Raw genomic sequence first — 20091 nt, 5'->3', positions numbered from 1 at the left:
AATGTGTGATTTGTGTGTGTGTATGTGTGTTTAAGAGAGAGGATCTTTTATAAACTAAGAAAGAATGGATTATTTGGGTGGAAAGGTTTTTTGCTTTTCTAGATTATAGGTATAGTTAAAGCAACCTATGGGGAATTAAATTAATTTTTTTATTTTATTTTTTAAAAAAAGATAGCAAGCTTTGAGTGATCTGCAGTTCTTATGGGGAGGAAAAAGAAAAAGGTACTGCCTTTGCTAAAGTGTGTGTACCCATCACAGATGGTGTTTTGAAACCATATCTGCCAGTTTTCTGTGACCACAGTTGTATGTAGGTATTGCCGGTTGTTTGGAGAATGTTTTTCCTTTAGGATGTGGCTGCACGGTTATATTCCTTCGCTGGTGCGTTTCTTGTCACAATTGCAATCCTAGAATCAACAAAGTGAGGCTCTGTTTGCTCAGAGCACAAGGCTAAGAGGATTTGTATGGCTGGAATATGGGGAAATTAATTTGCATAGATGACAACGGGAGGACTAGGAAAAGCCAATTTTAACCCTTCGGTTGTAAATAGGAATTAGCATATCTTGTATTCTGAAGGCTGTAGTCCTCATTAGGAACATAGCCGGGACTGTCGTGATTCTTCGGTGTGAAGAGCTGCATTGTTTTGTACAACAGAAGTGTCTTAAATCTAGGCATGTGAGCATGTGCATATGGGAAATGGTTGCTTACTGTTTAATTTCTGTAACCTTTGTGTGCACTGGGTCTTGGGGATGGATCATCTTGCAACTTTTAAGCTGTTGTCTGGGTCTGGAGCAGGCGATTTTGAAAACTCATTATTATGCCTCTTGTCTCAAATTACTTAATCTACCTGCTGGTTAAATTGTCATGCATCTTTAATAAAAAAGGGGTGCTGGGCTACACGTGCGCCAATGTACACTTATCAATGCTGTCAAACTTAATAATTACATAAATTTTTAATTGCCAGCCCGTTCTTAAAGTGGCAGAGAAATGAAGTGTAGAGCCCAGTGGTAGGTCTCTCTCTCTCTCTCTCTCCTTCTTTCTCTCTTTTCTTCTCTCCCTTTCTCTCCCTCTCTCTCTTTTAATGTCAGCTCTGAGTGTTAGAAAACCTTGCACTTGGATACAGAGAATACACTAACAGCTGTGACTGGGAGCATGTGCCAGAATGGAGATACTTGAGCAGATCTGACACTTGGCTATTTTTGACACCCATCTGTACTTCTCCCCCCCCCCTTTTTAGGATGCACTGCCTCTCAATCTGTTCACAGCATATTTCATCCTTTTATTATTGTGTTGTTGGTATTCCTCCCCCCCCCCAAAAAAATGGGCATTATTAGCCATCTGGGAGAGATTTTGTATTTTAAAAATAAGCATATTATTTTCAGGAGATTAAAATGATGCATTTTTTTAATGTAATCTGATATTACGCTGTTGCAGTTTTGTGGGTGTGCACATGCACTGACTTTTGAGAAGCATCCTTTGAGGCAATTCAGACACTCGGGATTCTTGCATTTCTGGAAATACGTTGCGTTAAATGTCCTCTTCTCTGGCTTTGTGAGCAGCGAGTGCAGTCATAGCATTTTCCTAAGGTATCACTTCAAACCTGCCAGTGAATGCTACTGAGTGTGATTGGCTATGAAGATTTGCTATATCTTGGAAGCCTATGCCTGGGCTGCTGCTGCTGCTAAGAAATAGGAGTGGCGTAGATGTCTCAAAATTCATTTAGATATGTGGAAGGTAGTGTTATGACGTGCTTTGCAGCCAGAGATTTTCCTGAGCCTTGTGTAGCTTAGTTTTCACTGTTAGGGAAAAATCTGTTTCTGGACTGCATTATAACACAGTGATGGTTGGAGCACATGGCAGACAATATATCAAAGAGAAAAATCCCAGCCTGGTCTTCTCCCTGATATACTAGTCTTCTATATGCGTGGAATTATTATTTTTCTCTTCACATGAGAGTGTTAAGCCCTAACCGCAATCTGAAGTAGTGCAGTCCAGACACAGGTTTTCCATTGTAGTAAGAACTAAGCCATAAATTACCACTTACCTAGAGGAAATCCCATCAAACACAGCAGGTTGCAGACAACTAAATTCCGCTTGGAGTAGACCCATTGAAATGAATGAACCTAGTTTAGTTGTGTCTGTTGTTTTTAATGAGGCTGTTCAGAGTATGACTAACATTGAATACAGGCCAGTAGTGTTTACTTATGAGTAGACCTGCCTAGGATTTTGCAGTTTGCAAGCTATATGGTGCTGTTCATACTCTAATAAAGTGCACACACGTACACACAAAATGCCAGCAGCAGTTAATTTCTCTTGTGTGTATTTGTTCTAAAATGTGGTGTGTGGGTTTTTTTAAGTTACAAGCCTACCAGTCATTTTATCGTACTTTCAAAGAGCAGATGTTGGCCTACAAAAAGCTTTATTATTGCCCGTGGCAATATTCAGGATGGTTGCCTTAAAAGGACAACCACTGATCACAGTCATTGTAGCCTAGAAATAATGCTGTTCTTTCAGAAGATGGCCAGTATTAGGTCAGACCACCCCTTCTTTACTTCTGCTCTCCAGATGTGGCTGCAACTTTTTAAGTTCATGTTTCTAGGGGGAGAAAAAAAAAAGGTTTGTTTTCAGAATCTGGTTTTACTTAAGACATCTCCATCCTGGAGTGCATTTCATAAATTGCCCACATATTTTTCTTAGCAGAGAACTTAACTGGCTATAATTTTTAACACATGGCCACATCATGTGATATTTTCAAAACATTTGCACACAGCTTTAAGAAGGGGTCCCAGCAGAAATGATCCATCATCTCACAGCCGGCCCATTTTTAACAGTGTATCTGCATTTTCCATTTAGCAGAGCAATATATTATTAGCTTACATTTTGGGTAGTAAAACATTGCATTGCTGATTGTAAAACATGGACTTTATTATCTGCTGAAAATTGATTTGGCATTTATAGCCACTGTGTACTAGAGAGGGCTTTCTGGTTTTAACATTAGTGCAAGCAAGTGATATGTTTAAAGAAAGGGGAACACAATTGCCACAGAGGTTCAATTGTTAGTGTCTCAGCAACATAACCTTGGGATGATCCACCTGTTTGGGAGGCGGTTGTTTGTTTTAGTTTATGTATGTATGTAAAGACTATTATACAGCAAACAGCCTTAAACACCATTAACTTGACTCAGTTCAGTTTTAGCTTGCCGTTGCTATGCTTTTACTTCAAGACAGCTCTGTGCTTTACAAAACAAGTTTTCTGCCAATTGTGGAAAGTATGTCTGGAAATATTTAAAGTCCTGCAACAGCTAACACTGCACCACTGTTTTGGTCATCATACTTAATGCCTCATTCTAAGAGAGCAGTTCTGATAGTGCATAAAAGTTCCAACAAATGCCTTTGGCCTCATAGATCCCAGGAAAAATGTATTGGAAGTTGGAGAAATCAGTCTAAATATTTTTCAAGGAGAAATCAGCCTAAATATTTTTCAAGCTGTGTTTCTGTCCCCTTTCACCTTTCATGCTAGACATCTAATCTTTTCTGAGTGTTTGGTGCAATGGGGGGCAGGAAACATAAACTTCATGTTTGTAGTGTGCCTAGTATGTTCCAAGCTAGTGCCATTATTTCAGGAATGACAGTATGAAGTCTTCCTTAATAAAGGACACCTCCCAGCACCATCCAGTTTAACTTACTGATCTAAAACCTAAGTGTGTGTGTGATTTCTTTATTTATTAAATTTACAAGCTGCACTTCACCTAAAGATCGCAGGGCAGTTTACAGCACATTAAGATCAAGCAGGTGCCTTCACTGTACTCTTTCTGACATCTGCTAAAAACATTAGCATTTAGAAAAGCTTACCACAGGTGCTTAGAAAGTTGAGGTAATTTTAATCTGTTTCAGTATTTTAACTTTTGTATGTTTTAAAATAGGGTTGCAATTTTTTCGTGTTTTATTTTTTATAAACCGCTTTGAGGGTTTAGGGTGGGGGTTTTTTTGCAATCAAGCGGTGCATAAACAAACAAACAAACAAACTGATATGCTCCCACAACACAACAATATCTAGGGCAGAATCTTGGGGGTCCCCAGATGTAGTTGGGACCACAACTCCCATCAGCCCTTGCCAGTGGTCAGGGATAATGGGAGTTGCAGTCCACCAACATCTGGGACACCCCTCCCAAGAATTCTGAAGTTGTGGGGGAGGGGCTGGCAGGCAAAGGTGCAGTTCCGACGTGAACCATTGATGGAGTATATCTTTCCCTCCAGACCAGCCTTTCCCAGCTAAATAATAACATGAATCATTCCCAAAATATAATATTGATTGTCCTTGAATCTTCTCGCCACACTTGCCATCCTCTCCTGCCACACCAGTGTGGCACACCACACTTTTTGAGAAGCAGTAGCTTAGCTGGTTTTGAAGGGAAGTTAGACAAGTTCATGTAGGATAAGACTTTGAATGGCTAGTCATTATGGCCACATACTACCTCAGGGGTTGGTGGCACCATGCTTCTGAATGCTAGTTGCTGGGTAACAGCAGTGAAGGAGGGCTATTGTCCTCATGTCCTGCTTGTGGACTTTCCAACAGCATCTTGTTGATCATGGTGGAAAACAGGATGCTGAACCAGATGGGGCTTTGGTCTGATCCAGAAGGCATCTTCTTATGTTCTTAGGCATGCATGCCACTTGGTCAGTCTTTCCCATTGCACTGAGATATGTTGTATTTCTATCTATTCAAAATCGTAGTACTTATGTTTGCAATGCCCTTGTTTTTGCAAGTGTGTGGTCTTTGATTTATTCTGAATTGGGGTGCAGCCCCCTCTTTGGGTTTTTATTGTTGTGTTCATTTTTGATGGTGGTTTTAACGATTTACCATCTGAAGGTGCCCTGTGCTCCAGATTGGCAGAAGGATGGGGTACAAAAACATTTACAGTGGCACCTCTGGTTACGTACTTACGGTAATTCATTCCGAAGGTCTGTTCTTAACCTGAAACTGTTCTTAACCTGAGACACCACTTTAGCTAATGGGGCTTCCCGCTGCCGCCGCTGGGCGATTTCTGTTCTCATCCTGAAGCAAAGTTCTTAACCCGAGGTACTATTTCTGGGTTAGCGGAGTCTGTAACCTGAAGCGTATGTAACCTGAAGCGTATGTAACCTGACGTACCACTGTAATAAAGAAATGTGCATTTTACAAATACATTACAGTGAGGGCCAGTGTACATGTCAGTGCCTGCAAAAGGCCTCAGCAAACATCCCCTCAGAATGTTTGCTCTTCCTGCTCAGTTCCTGTTTGCATGGTCTTGGACTCTGCTACATTGAATATGCCTCCTTAAACATAGCTACATTTCACTGGATGGCAGATGTAGAAAGAGCTTCTCTTTGTAAGCCTTCCACAAAGTTTTTGATAACCAGCAGAATTGGTGAAATCTCTCCTTTGAAGAACACTTTGTTTTTAGCGGGTGTTGGGAATGTAGAAAATATGTCCATGGTGGTGTGTCTTGCCAAATGCAAGGTGGTTCCCTTGTTAAGGATTCAGAAGCAATACAAAACACAAGTGAGTGAGAAGATGATTTAATTCCTAAATAGCAATACACACACACACACACACACACACACACACACACACACACACACATACACCAGGACATGCACTTCTGTCTGCCACTTAGAAGCTCCCAAGAAGTGGTGAAGTGACTCCCCCAGGTAGCCTAGATTGCATGGCCCTGCAGTCCGTGCACGAGCTTCTGAATCACCCACTCCAAAGCATTTCAGTGCCCCACCCTTCAATAACAATTTCCAACATTAAAGAAGGTTCCCAGCACTAATCTCTCAGACTGATTAAGGCAGCTGTGTGTGGAGCTTCACCTTCTCCCAACTGATTAGGACATCAGAGAAGGTTCTCACACCTTCAAAAACTTAACAGAATCACTGCCTCCTCGATATACAATTGGGCTTCTGTTTGGGTTTTCCCATACATGGTGTATCTTTGATAGTACTATTTGGATGTGCAAGTCATCAACATATTGAGGCCATCAAATGTTGCACGTGCGTATACAAAACCTGCTTACCGTTTGCTCCGAGAAGGGGTAGCATTACTTTAACATCTTTACACTATATCCTTTTTACCTCTTTTACACTCCTCTCTCATACGAGCATGCAAATTACTGCAAGGTGGACTTGATTAAATTAATTTAAACCACGTGTCTTCATCATGCCTCTGTTGGCTTGTGGCCATACCTGTAATGTTTAATTCCCAGATTTTGACATTTAGGAATCTAAGCAGATCAATTTGTCCTTACCTGAAAGCAACCTGGCAAGAAAGTAAGGGATGCATGGGGGCTACTCTTCCATCAGATGTGTATCGTTGCGCTGCTATTGATGCTCAACTTCTTTCCTTTGGGCCAAGGACAATAGGCTTTTGCTTGAAACTGTCTTACATCTGGGAGAATTAAAAGAGCATTTGTAAACTAGATGACACCTGGAAATGTAAAATGTAAGAATGTACAAAGGTCACCCTACCAGGAAATTCACCTGTGCATGTCTTGTTATGGCAAATGGGACCTGTGGATGAGCACTAGCTTTGCTCAGGAATCCTCTACTGGATAGTGCCCAAAGTTCATGTCTTAAGCTTTTTCTGTGCTTCCAAGCTGTCGACTCTAAAGTCTTTGGTACCTGGCTTGAATGCATTTATATAGCAGCACTATAACTTTCATGCATGACAAATAATGGATCATGAGTGGCACATGTATTTTGGCCTATACCTTTTCCCCTGGCTTGGCTTGTCATCTCCCCCCCCCCTTGTGATTAAGGTTTTTCAATTTTTCATAGTAATAAAATGGCCTAATTTTTATAGTATGACATGGTTTGCAAGTTCTAATATACTGAGATTTCTCATTTATTTCTGTATCGTGGATTTTTATTTTATCCCTTTTTTCTTTTTCTTTTTTTACTTCTAAGTGCTGACAATATGCTTGGCACTTGCAACATGCATTTGATTTAACACTCCCGGCTAGAGATATTACTATGCATGTAGTTATGAATGCTCATTTGATTTTTCTTCCTCCTCCTTCATTTTGCTTGCTTACCACATGGGCTGTGTAGATAGACTGCTTTGCCATTCATAACATTTGAAATGTAGGGTTGAATTTAAAGTGCACTCTGTGCATGTTCTTCTTGCTAATGTCACTGAGAAGCCACTGGAAACATATAAGTAGGGCATTTGGCTAGTTTATTTCTCTCCTGCTTGTCATTGCAAAAAGCAGTTCTAGTGTGGGCAACACTAGATATACAGCAAATGACAACATAAATATCAACATAAAACAGCAGATAAATTACAACCTAAAAAATACCTGATCTGACATTATGCCTCCCACCAAGGCCTGTGCAAATAACCGTCTTTACTTGGTACTGACATGATATAATAGCCATGCCCATTCATTCCATTTCTGTCCCAGGGATGAATGATAAAGCCTTTTTTCTAGACTATGTTACTATTGCACATGTTTACATGCATGAAATATGCATGAAAAAATACATATTTAAACATGGATTGCTAAACATGCTTTCTCCCAGTGTGCACATTTTTTCATACAGTATTTAATGTATTTATTTATGATATTTCTAGCCACCCTTCACCATATGGTCCCAGGGCAGGAATGCAAACATCCTTGAAAATGGTGCAAGTCAATAAAACTGAAATCACACAATGTTAAAGGAAACAGCCAATAAAACTGACAAAATCAAACTCTTTCAGAGCAGGCGAACATCACTATCTTCTGAATGGCTCGTTAAAACCTTTACCTCTTGACAAGGGCATGGGCAAAGAGGTGTGTCTTCACTTGCCAGCATAAAGCCAGAAAACTGTGTCAGTTCCAGACGCAGGTCAGAGGGGAGGTGGTTTTGACCTGAGAATTGCTTCAGAACTGTGGGTGACTAAGGGCTCGTACACATCTCCACTCGTTCTGTGCCTGGAAAGCAGTTTTCTCCTTGCCCTGTGCTTTCTAGGCATGCGTCCCAGCAGTTTTCAGTTCTCACCACTGCTCCCCCAGGGAAAACTAACTTTTTAATCCTTAATTGGGACATGCACCAATCCATAGGAAACCTGATGGGCATTTGCTCTGATTCAGCAACAAAGATCTGATTTTCCCAAGGGAAAGCCCATGGGACAAGCAGACTGGATGAGCCCAAAGTTCTGTAATCTGAGAGGTGTGAATCACGCCAGTTCATGTCTGAACTCACTGAAATCTAATTTCTCAGCCAATTCCATCTTCGCTCAGAATGGTTACTTGATAAGACCATTGCTGAGTCCATGAGTGGGTAGTTTTTAGGTAGGCACTCACCAAACCCCCTTTCCCCTGAGAAATGCTATGGTCTCATCAAAACACGAAGAACCTAAGAAGAGCCATGCTAGGTGAAGCCAAAGGCCTGTTCAATCCAGTTTCCCACAGAGGCCTAACTGAGACACACACAAAAAAACACACCTTGAAAGTTTACAATTGGTATTTGGCATACATTTCTGTAGCCCCGGGTTCATAGATGCCACAGGGCCTCTATGGCATAGGCAACCTCCTGACCTCCAGATGTTTGGGACTACAATTCCCATCATCCCTGACCACTGGTCTTGTTAGCTAGGGATGATGGGAATTGTAGTCCTAAGCATCTGGAGGGCCGGAGTTTGCCTATGCCTGGCCTGGAGTATGCTGCTGCTTTCTTGTCCACCGCTACTCCATTTTTGCAGTGGAGATGGGAGAGAGATTTGGTTACAAGCCAGCTATAAAGCTGCTATTCATTATTTTATTTTACTGAGCTATAAGCAAATAATCTTCTAACAATATCTGTCCTCCTGCCCCATCATAACAATAACTACCCCATTTCCATCAGTATTTACATTATCTATATAGGTCAAGGTCACTCATCTTCAGTTCTCGCTCTCTCTTCCTCTCCATTCAACAGCATAATAGGCATTGGTGGTGCATATTTTTTAGAACAAAGACGTCAATACATACATCAAAAAGGGAACGCACACATGGAAAAAGCAACAGGTACTCAGCATCAAAGGGTGGGCTGTTGTTTTTCCCAGGTAAAACCTCTCACTGATAGCATTATTCTACCCCTGTCACTTTCCCCCTCTGCCTGGTGACTTTCTTCAGTCATCTGCAGTTATATGCTTAGCTGAGATCTAGTTGTGCACCTGCTGTCATGTGGTCGCACTGTGAGGAAATTGCTAGCATTTCTGGGCGAAGGGGTTTTCGCACAGACATTCTTGGCAATCATCAGCCATGTAGCCTTGGGTTGTGTGTGTGTGTGTTCGTATTCACACATAATTTTTATGCTACTTTTCCGCTATATAGCTCTTATGCTGACTTTATTATTTAAAACTATGAAACAGTAACACCAACAATTTAAAACTGGCAACAGAGAGCAGCAAGTAAATCCACCACACTCTTGATTTCTTCTGGCACAATTCTTATCGCCATCCTGTCTAAAATTTTACCTAAAATTATAAAGTACTGAGACTCACCTCTGGTGATAACAAACTGCCTGGGACTATAAGTATACTTGTATATATATTTTTCTGATTTGCTACAAAAGCAAAGGACAAAGGCATTTGCATCTGTTTCAGAGCCCCTCCCCGAACTCCACTGTTGCTATCTATACATGTTGTTTTTCTTCATCTCTGCATCTGCCAAAACATGCTAAGCTACTATTTTTATTTATTTATTAAATTTGTATACCACCACCACCACCCCATCTGTAGATCTCAGGGCAGTTCACAACATAAAATGGCAATATAAAAAGAACACAAAATACATAAGCTGTACTCCTGGACCCACCAAAAACCACTGGGCTCTGCCTGCAAGCTCTGCTGCGTGACTCTTGAGAGCTCTGTTGTGAACGGGGATGTTATGAGTTCAACAATCAGCAAACAGACGGCCCTTTCTAGTTAAAAGCACCTTAAATAGTAGCAGCCAGTAGAGTCAGGATGCAACAGTTGGATCAAGTTTGCTTTCTTTGCCCAAGAACCACTAGAAGCCAGTCATTCTCACTGATTTTATACCAGCTGTGTATAGGATGCTGTTAATTGTCCTTATATGTGACATCTAGCCCAACATTGTCTACCCCGGGGTAGCCAACAAGTTGCTATGTGGATGCATGTTGGACTACAACCAGTGGCGTAGCGTGGGGGGTGCAGGGGGGGCCGACCGCACCGGGCGCAACATCTGGGGGTTAGGGTTAGGGGGCACAAATACATGGGTTAGGGGGCGCAAGTCCACGGGTTAGGGGGCGCAAATTACTTGCCTTGACCCGGGTGCTGACAACCCACGCTACGCCACTGACTACAACTCACATCACCCCTGAGCATTGGTTAGGTTTGATTTTGTAGACCAACAACATCAGAAAGCACCATGCCTGCTCTCCTCAGCCTACTCTATTTGGCAGTGGCTCTCCAGGGGCTCAGGCAGCAATTCCTTCCCATCATCTGCTTCCAGATCCCTTCAGCTGGAAATGCTAGGGATTTGATATTCTTCTGTGTGATAAACAATCTCTGGACTCCCCAAGATTTCCCCCTCCACACACACACACACACACACACACACACACACACACACACACACTGCAACATAGGAACTAATTTGGGAAGTTGATTAGGCAAGGGTGATGGTAGCAAGACACTTGTCTTCCAGTAGGAGGGAGGGGAGATATTGTGGTTAGTGAGCCAGACACAGTTTTAACATTCTCTGAGATTCAGATGTGGTCTAGGTATTCCAATGCACAAAAACAAATGTGCACACCTCTTCAGGTGTTTCAGCCATGAAGGAGCAACACAAGCCCTGGCCGCATTATCGCTTGGCTTGTGTCTGCTTCCCTGTGTTCTAATGCATCTTATATAGTGCGCAGTCTTTTCCATAGGGGATCCTCACGCAATTAAGACTCCTAATCTAAAAGCACCCCACCCCTTGAGGCCTTTTCTGCTTGTCTTGCCACATTGTTCTGAGAAGCCAAAAGAGAGCTTCTGTCTTATCTGGATTCAGTTTCAGTTTGGTGACCTTTATTCAGTCCATAACAGTTTGTTAGCTCAGGGCATGAATTATTTCTTTTGCCTGCATAACTCCAAATAGTCGAGCAAAAGGAATAGATGGTGACATTGGATGAATTCCTGCACTTGTGATTTAATGAATTGTTATAAATGTTACTCATATATATATATATATATATATATATATATATATATATACACACACACACACACACACACACACACACACACACACACACAGGTCCCATTTGCACCATACATTTGAGCAGTACCATGCCACTTTAAACAATCATGGCTTCCTGCAAAGAAGCCTAGCACCTAGTTTATTAAGGGTGCTGAGAGTTGTCAGGAGACCCCATTCCCCTCACAGACCTATAATTTCAGAGTTGCCTGGGAAGAGCTGATGGCTGTTAAACCACTCTGTGACCTCTAGCTCTCTGAGGAGGAGAATAAGGGTCCCTTAGCAACTCTCAGCACCCCTAATAAACTACAGTTCCCAGAATCCTTAGGGGGGAGCCATGATTATTAAAGTTGTATTGTAGCATTTTAAGTGTATGGTGTGGATGTGGCCAACATTGGGCAGAAAATTATTTTACGGAGACCATTGTTCTTTGTGATTACCCATAGGTCTTTAGTTTGTGAGCACCACCTTGTGGCTTGACGTTTTAGTAATCCAAGTTGTCCAAATGTGTGGCTTCTAATTTTTTATCTCTAGCCAATCCCCATGTTTGGGATGAAGAAGTCCTTTAAAAAAAAAAAAAAGCCTACTGCCATCCCGCTCTAGCTCTGAGGTAGCTAGGAGGCGACAACACTTGTTTATTCCTTAGATCAGCACACACACACACACAAAACAATTCCTTCTAGATGTGCTTGGTTCTGGCACAAATCTAAGGGGGAAAGTTTCACTTCTTGAATCTTCAAAAATGCTTAATAGTTTTGTCAGAAGTGTTTAGCATTTTTCAGCAGTAAGTGTTTTTGCTTTCTTGCCACTCTAGATATACAATATGTACTCTGATGGATGACCCAGTGGGGATTCTCCTTCTGAAACAAAGGCTTGCTACATCAAAATCGAAGTAGCTTTTTTGTCACTGTGATCAGCAACTGTGTTTTAAATATATCCTTTCCGTCTTGCAAATCCGATATAGGTGTTCTTATTTAATTTTGTTCTATTCCTTACTACAACAGAGTCAAGTAAACATTCATCCTTACTGCTGTAGTTTGAATGAAACTCCTGCAGATTTTGTCCTGAATAAGCAATCTCAAGCTGGCCTTTTATTAATCATACTGATCCAATATTTTAGTGCATTTTGAATGTCACAAATCAAACTGAATGAAGTAGACATAATTCACAATGCACAAACATAAAAAACTTTGCTTTTTATTCTTTATTAGATTGTGAGTTTGAGCAACTATCCTGGGTTGAGTTTTTAGCAAAATCGACCTAATATTAAGATTTAAAAAATCTGGACAATGATGTTATATATTAATTAAACACTCTGAATTGCACAGAAGGGTTGCTTGTTTGCATTTTTGGTCCATTTTGAAAAGTGGATAGGTGATTTTACCTATCAAACTCATTTTTAAAAGCATGACCATTATTTAAGTGGAGCAAGAGGGGGCTAGAAATTCTGATTGTGAGCCTGAAATAATAATGACCTTGATCAACTGGCTCATGATCTTAGACAAATTACTATCAGTTGGATAGACCACTAGGATCTACTGGAATTCTGAGCCCTTATAAAGGATGCCAGGGCTGGCTTTCCAATTAAGAGTGAAACAGCCAGCCTGGAGCCAAGATAGACATGCCATTATTCTCATCTTCAGCCATGGTGGTCATGATTCTACACAGTGGTACCTCAGGTTAAGTACTTAATTTGTTCCAGAGGTCCGTTCTTAACCTGAAACTGTTCTTAACCTGAAGCACCACTTTAGCTAATGGGGCCTCCTGCTGCTGCTGTGGCGCCGGAGCACAATTCCTGTTCTCATCCTGAAGCAAAGTTCTGAGGTACCCGAGGTACAATTTCTGGGTTAGTGGAGTCTGTAACCTGAAGCGTATGTAACCTGAAGTGCATGTAACCCGAGGTACCACTGTATTTGACATTAAAAGTTCTTCTTTGTTAAATATATTTCTTTCATTGTAAGTAAGAGTCATAGGAGAGCTTAGTTTGAATTGCAGTGCAGGCAGAGGGTTTAACAATCCCTGACGCTACAGTCGTAATCCAGCTCATAAGCTCTCGCTCATGTGGATGCCAAATATTTATTTTTTAAAAAAAAGAAAATCAGGGCTACAGGCATGAGTAACTTCATACCTAGTTTGGTCCTCAGGCACCAGGTGTTGGAGGGGGCAGGAAGGCTTGTTGAGATGTTGGTGGATGCAGTTGTGCCACGGGGCGTGCCCTGCACACAGCCTTGCCTGCTGGCCTCAAGCGGGGACATGGATGCTGTTGCATTACCTGCTGAAGTAAGATTCAGCTGCCAGCTTCTTGGATTGGAGAGGAGGAGTGCCATCTTGTCCTTCTGCATTGGATTGGCTACGATAAACCTCTAAAAAGTTTTGCCTTGAGCCTAATGGTGTTCTGTAGAGTTTTTGAGGGGAACTGGAAACACCCCCCCCAGAGCATGTCATTCACCCAATATGCACGCCGTTTCTTTAGCCCCCCCTTTTTTCCGAAAACGGGACTGGGGTGGGGGTGGGGTGACGGCAGAGGATGCCACATTGCTTGTGCCTGATTCAAGCCAATTTGTGCTAGCTTGAAACCAAATGTATACCCCCCCCCATCATCTATCATTTATCTTCTGCTATTATCTTCTGTAGTTGGTTCTCTGCAGTAAGCACAGCCTGACACATTTTGTGGCCTTTGCCTTATGAGGTAAAATATATTGAAAAGGGATGCTTTGGCACCACCTGGTGAAGAAGAAGTAACCCTTAAGACCAGGGCTTTGGGAGCAGGTGATTGATGTTAAGAACTGCCTAAGAGCATGGGCAAAGCTAAGGGGCTGCAGTTTGAAGAAAGGAAAGGAAAGGAAGGCGGAGGGGGAGAGGGAGCGAGAACAGGAGCATTAATACATCTTCTTGAGGTTTGATGAGACATCTACTGCCTACCGTTCCATCTGGTGCTTATGATAGCATGGCATATTAGCATGCTGCAAGTTCATAATATATTCAAGGCAAGAATGCATCACTTGCATATTAATTGAGGCATCCTCTTTCTCAGAGCCGCCTTTTGCATTTCAATCATATTTATTCCTTCTAAGTCATAAACAGACGGAGTGGTAATGGGTTTTCCTTCCCCCCTGCTTCCTTTATCCGAACTGCACAACTGCTGTGCACAAACTAGCACCAAAGAGAATGTTCTTGCATATTAGGGCAAAGGGTTACTGTTGCCATTGGTCAAGGAACAAAAGGCCGCGTTTGATCTTGTCTCATGTACTTTGCACCCTGTGTATTGACGTTCTCGCTTTGCGGCTGGTTAGCGGAGAGAGAGAGAGAGCCTGATACACAAACCCACAAACCTACAATCAAGTGTGAAGGGTGTGTGTTGCATATTGCAAATGGGAGAATGGAAGCCGAGAGCTTGATAGCAGTAGATGCAAATCACGAACTTGTGGTTCAGTTTGTGAGTCTCTATGCTGCACCAACCCTTACAGGCTTGGAGCCTATACAACACCATGCAGTTTTCTCACGCCTGGAGGAATCAAAAACTTAACTGCATACAATAAGGATGTCAGGTGTTAAACAATATTTGATGCTGGAAACCTTCATAGTGCTCCTCTGGGAATGCTGGTGGAGAGCAAGTGTAATAGTTTCTCCAGCGCAATCGTCTCCGTAAATTTTGTTATGATTTACATTGGTTGGTGAGGCCTTGAAATGAATACATTGGATAACGGTCACTTATTATATGGCCATCCATGAAATGCCACAGGGCATAGGTACTTTGAGTGTAGGAGGTAAAGGTAAAGGGACCCCTGACCATTAGGTCCAGTTGTGCATGACTCTGGGGTTGCGGCGCTCATCTCGCTTTATTGGCCGAGGGAGCCGGTGTACAGCTTCCGGGTCATGTGGCCAGCATGACTAAGCCGCTTCTGGCAAACCAGAGTAGTGCACGGAAGCGCCGTTTACCTTCCCACTGGAGCGGTACCTATTTATCTACTTGCAATTTGACGTGCTTTCAAACTGCTAGGTTGGCAGGAGCAGGGACCAAGCAACAGGAGCTCACCACCTTGCGGGGATTCAAACCGCCAACCTTCTGACCGGCAAGTCCTAGGCTCTGTGGTTTAACCCACAGCGCCACCCACGTCCCTACTTTGAGTGTAGGAGACACAAATGTAAAAATATTCTGAAATGGTAAGCTGCTCTGAGAGCACCTGTTGAAGTTGTGGAGCAGAAGTTAAGTAGGTAAATAAAGAAAGCATCCAATCTGTTTCTACTGCCAGTAAAGCTCAGTTTGCTGCTCCTTCCTGGTTGAGGAACCATCCGGGCCAAGCCACTCTTCACTGTTTTGGCTGAGTGTTGCAACAGATGCCACAAATCGCTCTCCTCCCCTCCTAGCTGATTTGTATATTGCATTGGTGGGAACATTTCTCAAGGGACTTCACAGATAACAAGGAAGCAAACACATTATACTGTTGTTGCCATCTTAAACAGCACATAGGAAACTTCCAAGTGCCAAGAAATCCTTTCATCTATTTGATTTGGGAGGAGGGGAGAGATTTCAAGCAAGCCACCTTGCTTTCCCTGTTTTCTGTCTGTATACTTGAGATGCATAACTATCAGGAGATATATTCCCATTGACAGAAGTAGATGATGCTTAGCAAAATCTTTTTCACTTAGGATGCAATCCTGCGCCAAGTTATATACTCAAAAACATAAGTCACGTTGCAATAAGCTGACACTGTTTATGAATTGGGAATTTAAATACAGCTCCCTGCTTGAAATATGTATTTATTTATTTACTTGCTTCCTTGCTCAACTTAAAGACTATTTTACATCTATAATGGCTCCCAAGGTAGTTAACAATGAAAACAAATTAGAACAATTTATAATTTAACTTCTGGTCTAAAAATAAAAAGCAGTAAGCATAATGTCTGGTGTTTATAAAGTTAATCTAATAGTAGTAATAACAGGACAATCAATTCAGAGCTCAGTGAAAGCAAAACACACAAGTATTAATACTGCCGCTATTACTGTTGTAATTAATAATGTGAGCACCCAGAAACAGAAAAAAATCTAAAAGCTCACAACAGTTTCAAAATACATTTTTTGATTCAAAAAACAAAAGCAAACTCAGGTAAAGGAAGCAATAATCCAGTTTAAAATAGCACTGGAGTTTCACATGTGTTGCATGTTGAAATAAAAAGAAAATGTTTTCATTTTCTTTCTAAAATAGAGCAAAGATGGTTCCCGATGAATCTCCATGGGAGTTAATTCCCACCTGTCCAATGTCGTTGCCATATACCACTTATCAAATACAAAATAACACAGCCTCCTCCTCGGTGTTAATCCAAGTCTACCACCTTTTTGTTCTATGGTCATAATGCCTGATGGGGATAAAAGGCCCCATTTCTACCATAAGTCCACTGAAAAGTAGAAACGTATCATCTTTCAACACCTCAGTCTAAACTCTGACCAGGAAGCTACATTGTATTTATTTATTTATGGTATTTCTTACCTGCCCTTCATCATAAGGTCCTAGTTTATGTTGCGTAAACCAAAATACAATGACAGAATAATAATCAACATACCATTAAAAAACAAACAATAGAAGCCTAAAAACAGGTAAAACTGATGGCACCATTTACAGGGAGGACAACGAAAAATTTGCACTTCCAAAGGCCAGGGTAAGCAGGAATGTCAACAGCAGCTGACAAACGATGTGAAGTTCAAGTTTGGGGGCTGCCACAGAGAAGGCCCTGGTCACGAGCCACTTGGACCTTTGAGGGCGGCAGGGCTACAAACAAGGCCTCCTCTGCTGATCTCAATACCCAAACTGGAGCAACTGAAAGGAAGCTCTCCTTCAGATAGTTGGGGCCCAAGCCATTTAGGGCATTAAGCAGTTCTTAAGCCATGTTGAGTGATTTTAGTAATCATCCATGAATGGAAGGGAGGCTGTGTACACACCATTCATTTAAAGTATATGACTTCACCCAACGGATCCAGGGAGCTCCACTTCCCAGCAACCTTAACAAACTACAGTTCCCAGGTATCTTTGTGGGAAGTCAGGTGCTTTAAAGTTATGGTGTCTGTGCAGCCAACATGACACAGAATTTACTTCGAATAAATATGCCTAGCTAGAGGGAGCAATCTACAAAACTCTACATCCCGGCAGTCATTCTTCTCTAGCTGTCTCAACCGCTGCCAAAATCGTTATAGGCTTCCTGTTTCCATTTGCAGCTCAATTTGAGAAAAAGGTGGTGGTCTTTATTTGGTTTTGTTTGTAATAATTTATACACCATAAAATGTCCAGGACAGCTAATAACAATAAAATATACAATAAAAAGTAATCATTTGATATAACAGTAAACAGAACAAGCAATAGCAGTAAAAAGATAAAGCAATCAGGTCAGAGCAGATAAAAACTCAAGTGTTGCCAACTAAATCATATTAAGAAATATTTTAAAATGTAGGATAGAGAGCAGCAGAGTTTGACAAAGGCTATCCAACTTTTGAAGAAATTGGGGGGAGATTGCCAAGAGTTGCTGAGCTTTTCTTGGGGTGGGGGTGGGGGTGGCCCACAGTTGTTGAGTTGTTTTTTTAGGGGGGATTGCTGAAAATCGCTCACACAACTAACCTACGCTGCCACTCGCACACCTTGCAAAAGCTACCTCATCTGTCACCTCACCGACATAAGCCGCCAATCACCCACCCTATTGCCACAGCGACAGCCAATCAACTTCAGCCCTTGCCGCAGTCACCAATAGCCGCTGACACGTCCAATAGCTGCTGAAAATCTCCGGCTCACGGCAGCAACCAGTCCCACGTTCCCCCTATCCAGTTTCCCTATATAAGACGACCCCCGATTTTTAACATTTTTTTAGTAAAACAAGCTTGTCTTCTACACGGAGAAGTACAGTATATAATTTTTAAAAACTGGCATGGTCAAATTGTCGGGGACTGGCAGAAATGGCTTAGGGGCCACATACAGCTCTCGGGGTGGCCACCCTTGCTGCATGGCAACCCCTTTCCATTTGCTCTCCAGTGTCCAAGCTGGAAAGCTATTACAGTGGTACCTCGGGTTACATATGCTTCAGGTTCCAGATGATTCAGGTTACAGACTCCCCTAACCCAGAAATAGTACCTCGGGTTAAGAACTTTGCTTCAGGATGAGAACAGAAATTGGGCAGTGGCAGCGCGGCGGCAGTAGGAGGCCCCATTAGTTAAAGTGGTGCTTCAGGTTAAGAACAGTTTCAGGTTAAGAACGGACCTCCAGAACGAATTAAGTACAGTATGTAACCAGAGGTACCACTGTATTGCTAGTAGTTTCCCCCACTACCTTTATTTTCCTTCTTTTAACCTGCCTCTTCCCTTAAGCAGAGCAGTAACAGTGAAAATCTACTTTGGGTGTTCCTCTGTGAATAGAGGCTTTAAACAATATTATAGACTGTGCTGATGGTTTTCTTCCTCCTCCTTGCCTTTTCTGATTTTTAGTGAAGTCATTTGTAACTGTACCAAGATTCTGGCCATAACTTGCACAGCAAGGAGCAAAAGAAGGTGCAGGAAACACTGAGCATTCAGGGTGGAAGTTTGATGGCACATAACAAAAGAATGAGAGGGAGGTGGACTCCCTCAGGACTTTGTGGACTCTCTTTCATTGGAGGTTTTTAGAATCATAGAATCATAGAGTTGGAATAGACCACAAGGGCCATCGAGTCCAACCCCCTGCCAAGCAGGAAACACCATCAGAGCACTCCTGACATATGGTTGTCAAGCCTCTGCTTAAAGACCTCCAAAGTAGGAGACTCCACCACACTCCTTGGCAGCAAATTCCACTGTCGAACAGCTCTTACTGTCAGGAAGTTCTTCCTAATGTTTAGGTGGAATCTTCTTTCTTGTAGTTTGGATCCATTGCTCCGTGTCCACTTCTCTGGAGCAGCAGAAAACAACCTTTCTCCCTCCTCTATGTGACATCCTTTTATATATTTGAACATGGCTATTTTACCATCCCTTAACCTCCTCTTCTCCAGGCTAAACATGCCCAGCTCCCTTAGCCGTTCCTCATAAGGCATCGTTTCCAGGCCTTTGACCATTTTGGTTGCCCTCCTCTGGACATGTTCCAGTTTGTCAGTGTCCTTCTTGAATTGTGGTGCCCAGAACTGGACACAGTACTCCAGGTGAGGTCTGACCAGAGCAGAATACAGTGGCACTATTACTTCCCTTGATCTAGATGCTATACTCCTATTTTAAGAAGAAGTTTGACGGCCATCTGTCATGGGTGCTTTAGTTGAGATTCCAGCACTGCGAGGGATTGGCTAGATCAGTGTTCCCCAACCTTGGGCCTCCAGCTGTTTTTGGACTACAACTCCCATCATCCCTCGCTAGCAAGACCAGTGGTCAAGGATGATGGGAATTGTAGTCCAAAAACAGCTGGAGGCCCAAGGTTGGGGAACACTGGGCTAGATGACCCTCGGGTCCCAACTCTACAATTCTATAATTCTGTGGTTCAGATGTAAGGGAAAGACTGTATCTACTTAATGGGGAGAGGTACGGAAAGAAAATGGCATGTAAAATGGCTGAGAAGAGGCCTATAGTATTTCTTAGCTCAGGCACAAGTTATTGCTGTTGGGGAAAAGTTTCAAAATGTCTTTCCCAGGCACGGGGGGGAAATCTCTTCCTATCACCAATTTTTTTGGGGGGGAGTGTATTTTTGTTTTTCCTGTATGTCCCCACCTCTGCATTTGTTTGCTGCAACATTTGGTTCTTCAGTGATATGTGCTACCTTACACTTGTTCTACCTTATACTATGGGAGTGATGCAGTGTCACATTGGGCAAGTTATACCTTGGCTTATACTTTATAAATTTTGTGTGAAAAATAAGCATGAGATGTTGTCATGGTTATTAATTAAATTATCAT

General features: G+C 42.2%; 1 protein-coding gene across 9 annotated transcripts in view; it reads left to right on the top strand.

Moving 5' to 3' along the window:
• RUNX1T1 (RUNX1 partner transcriptional co-repressor 1) overlaps positions 1-20091 on the top strand; it is a 152874-nt gene that overhangs the window by 55059 nt on the left and 77724 nt on the right. The window lies entirely within an intron of this gene.

This window comes from Podarcis bocagei (genome assembly GCF_964188305.1).
Source record: "Podarcis bocagei genome assembly, chromosome: 8".
NCBI lineage: Eukaryota > Metazoa > Chordata > Lepidosauria > Squamata > Lacertidae > Podarcis > Podarcis bocagei.
The sequence above is the reverse complement of the archived record's forward strand: the minus strand, read 5'-3'. Positions and strand labels throughout refer to the sequence as shown.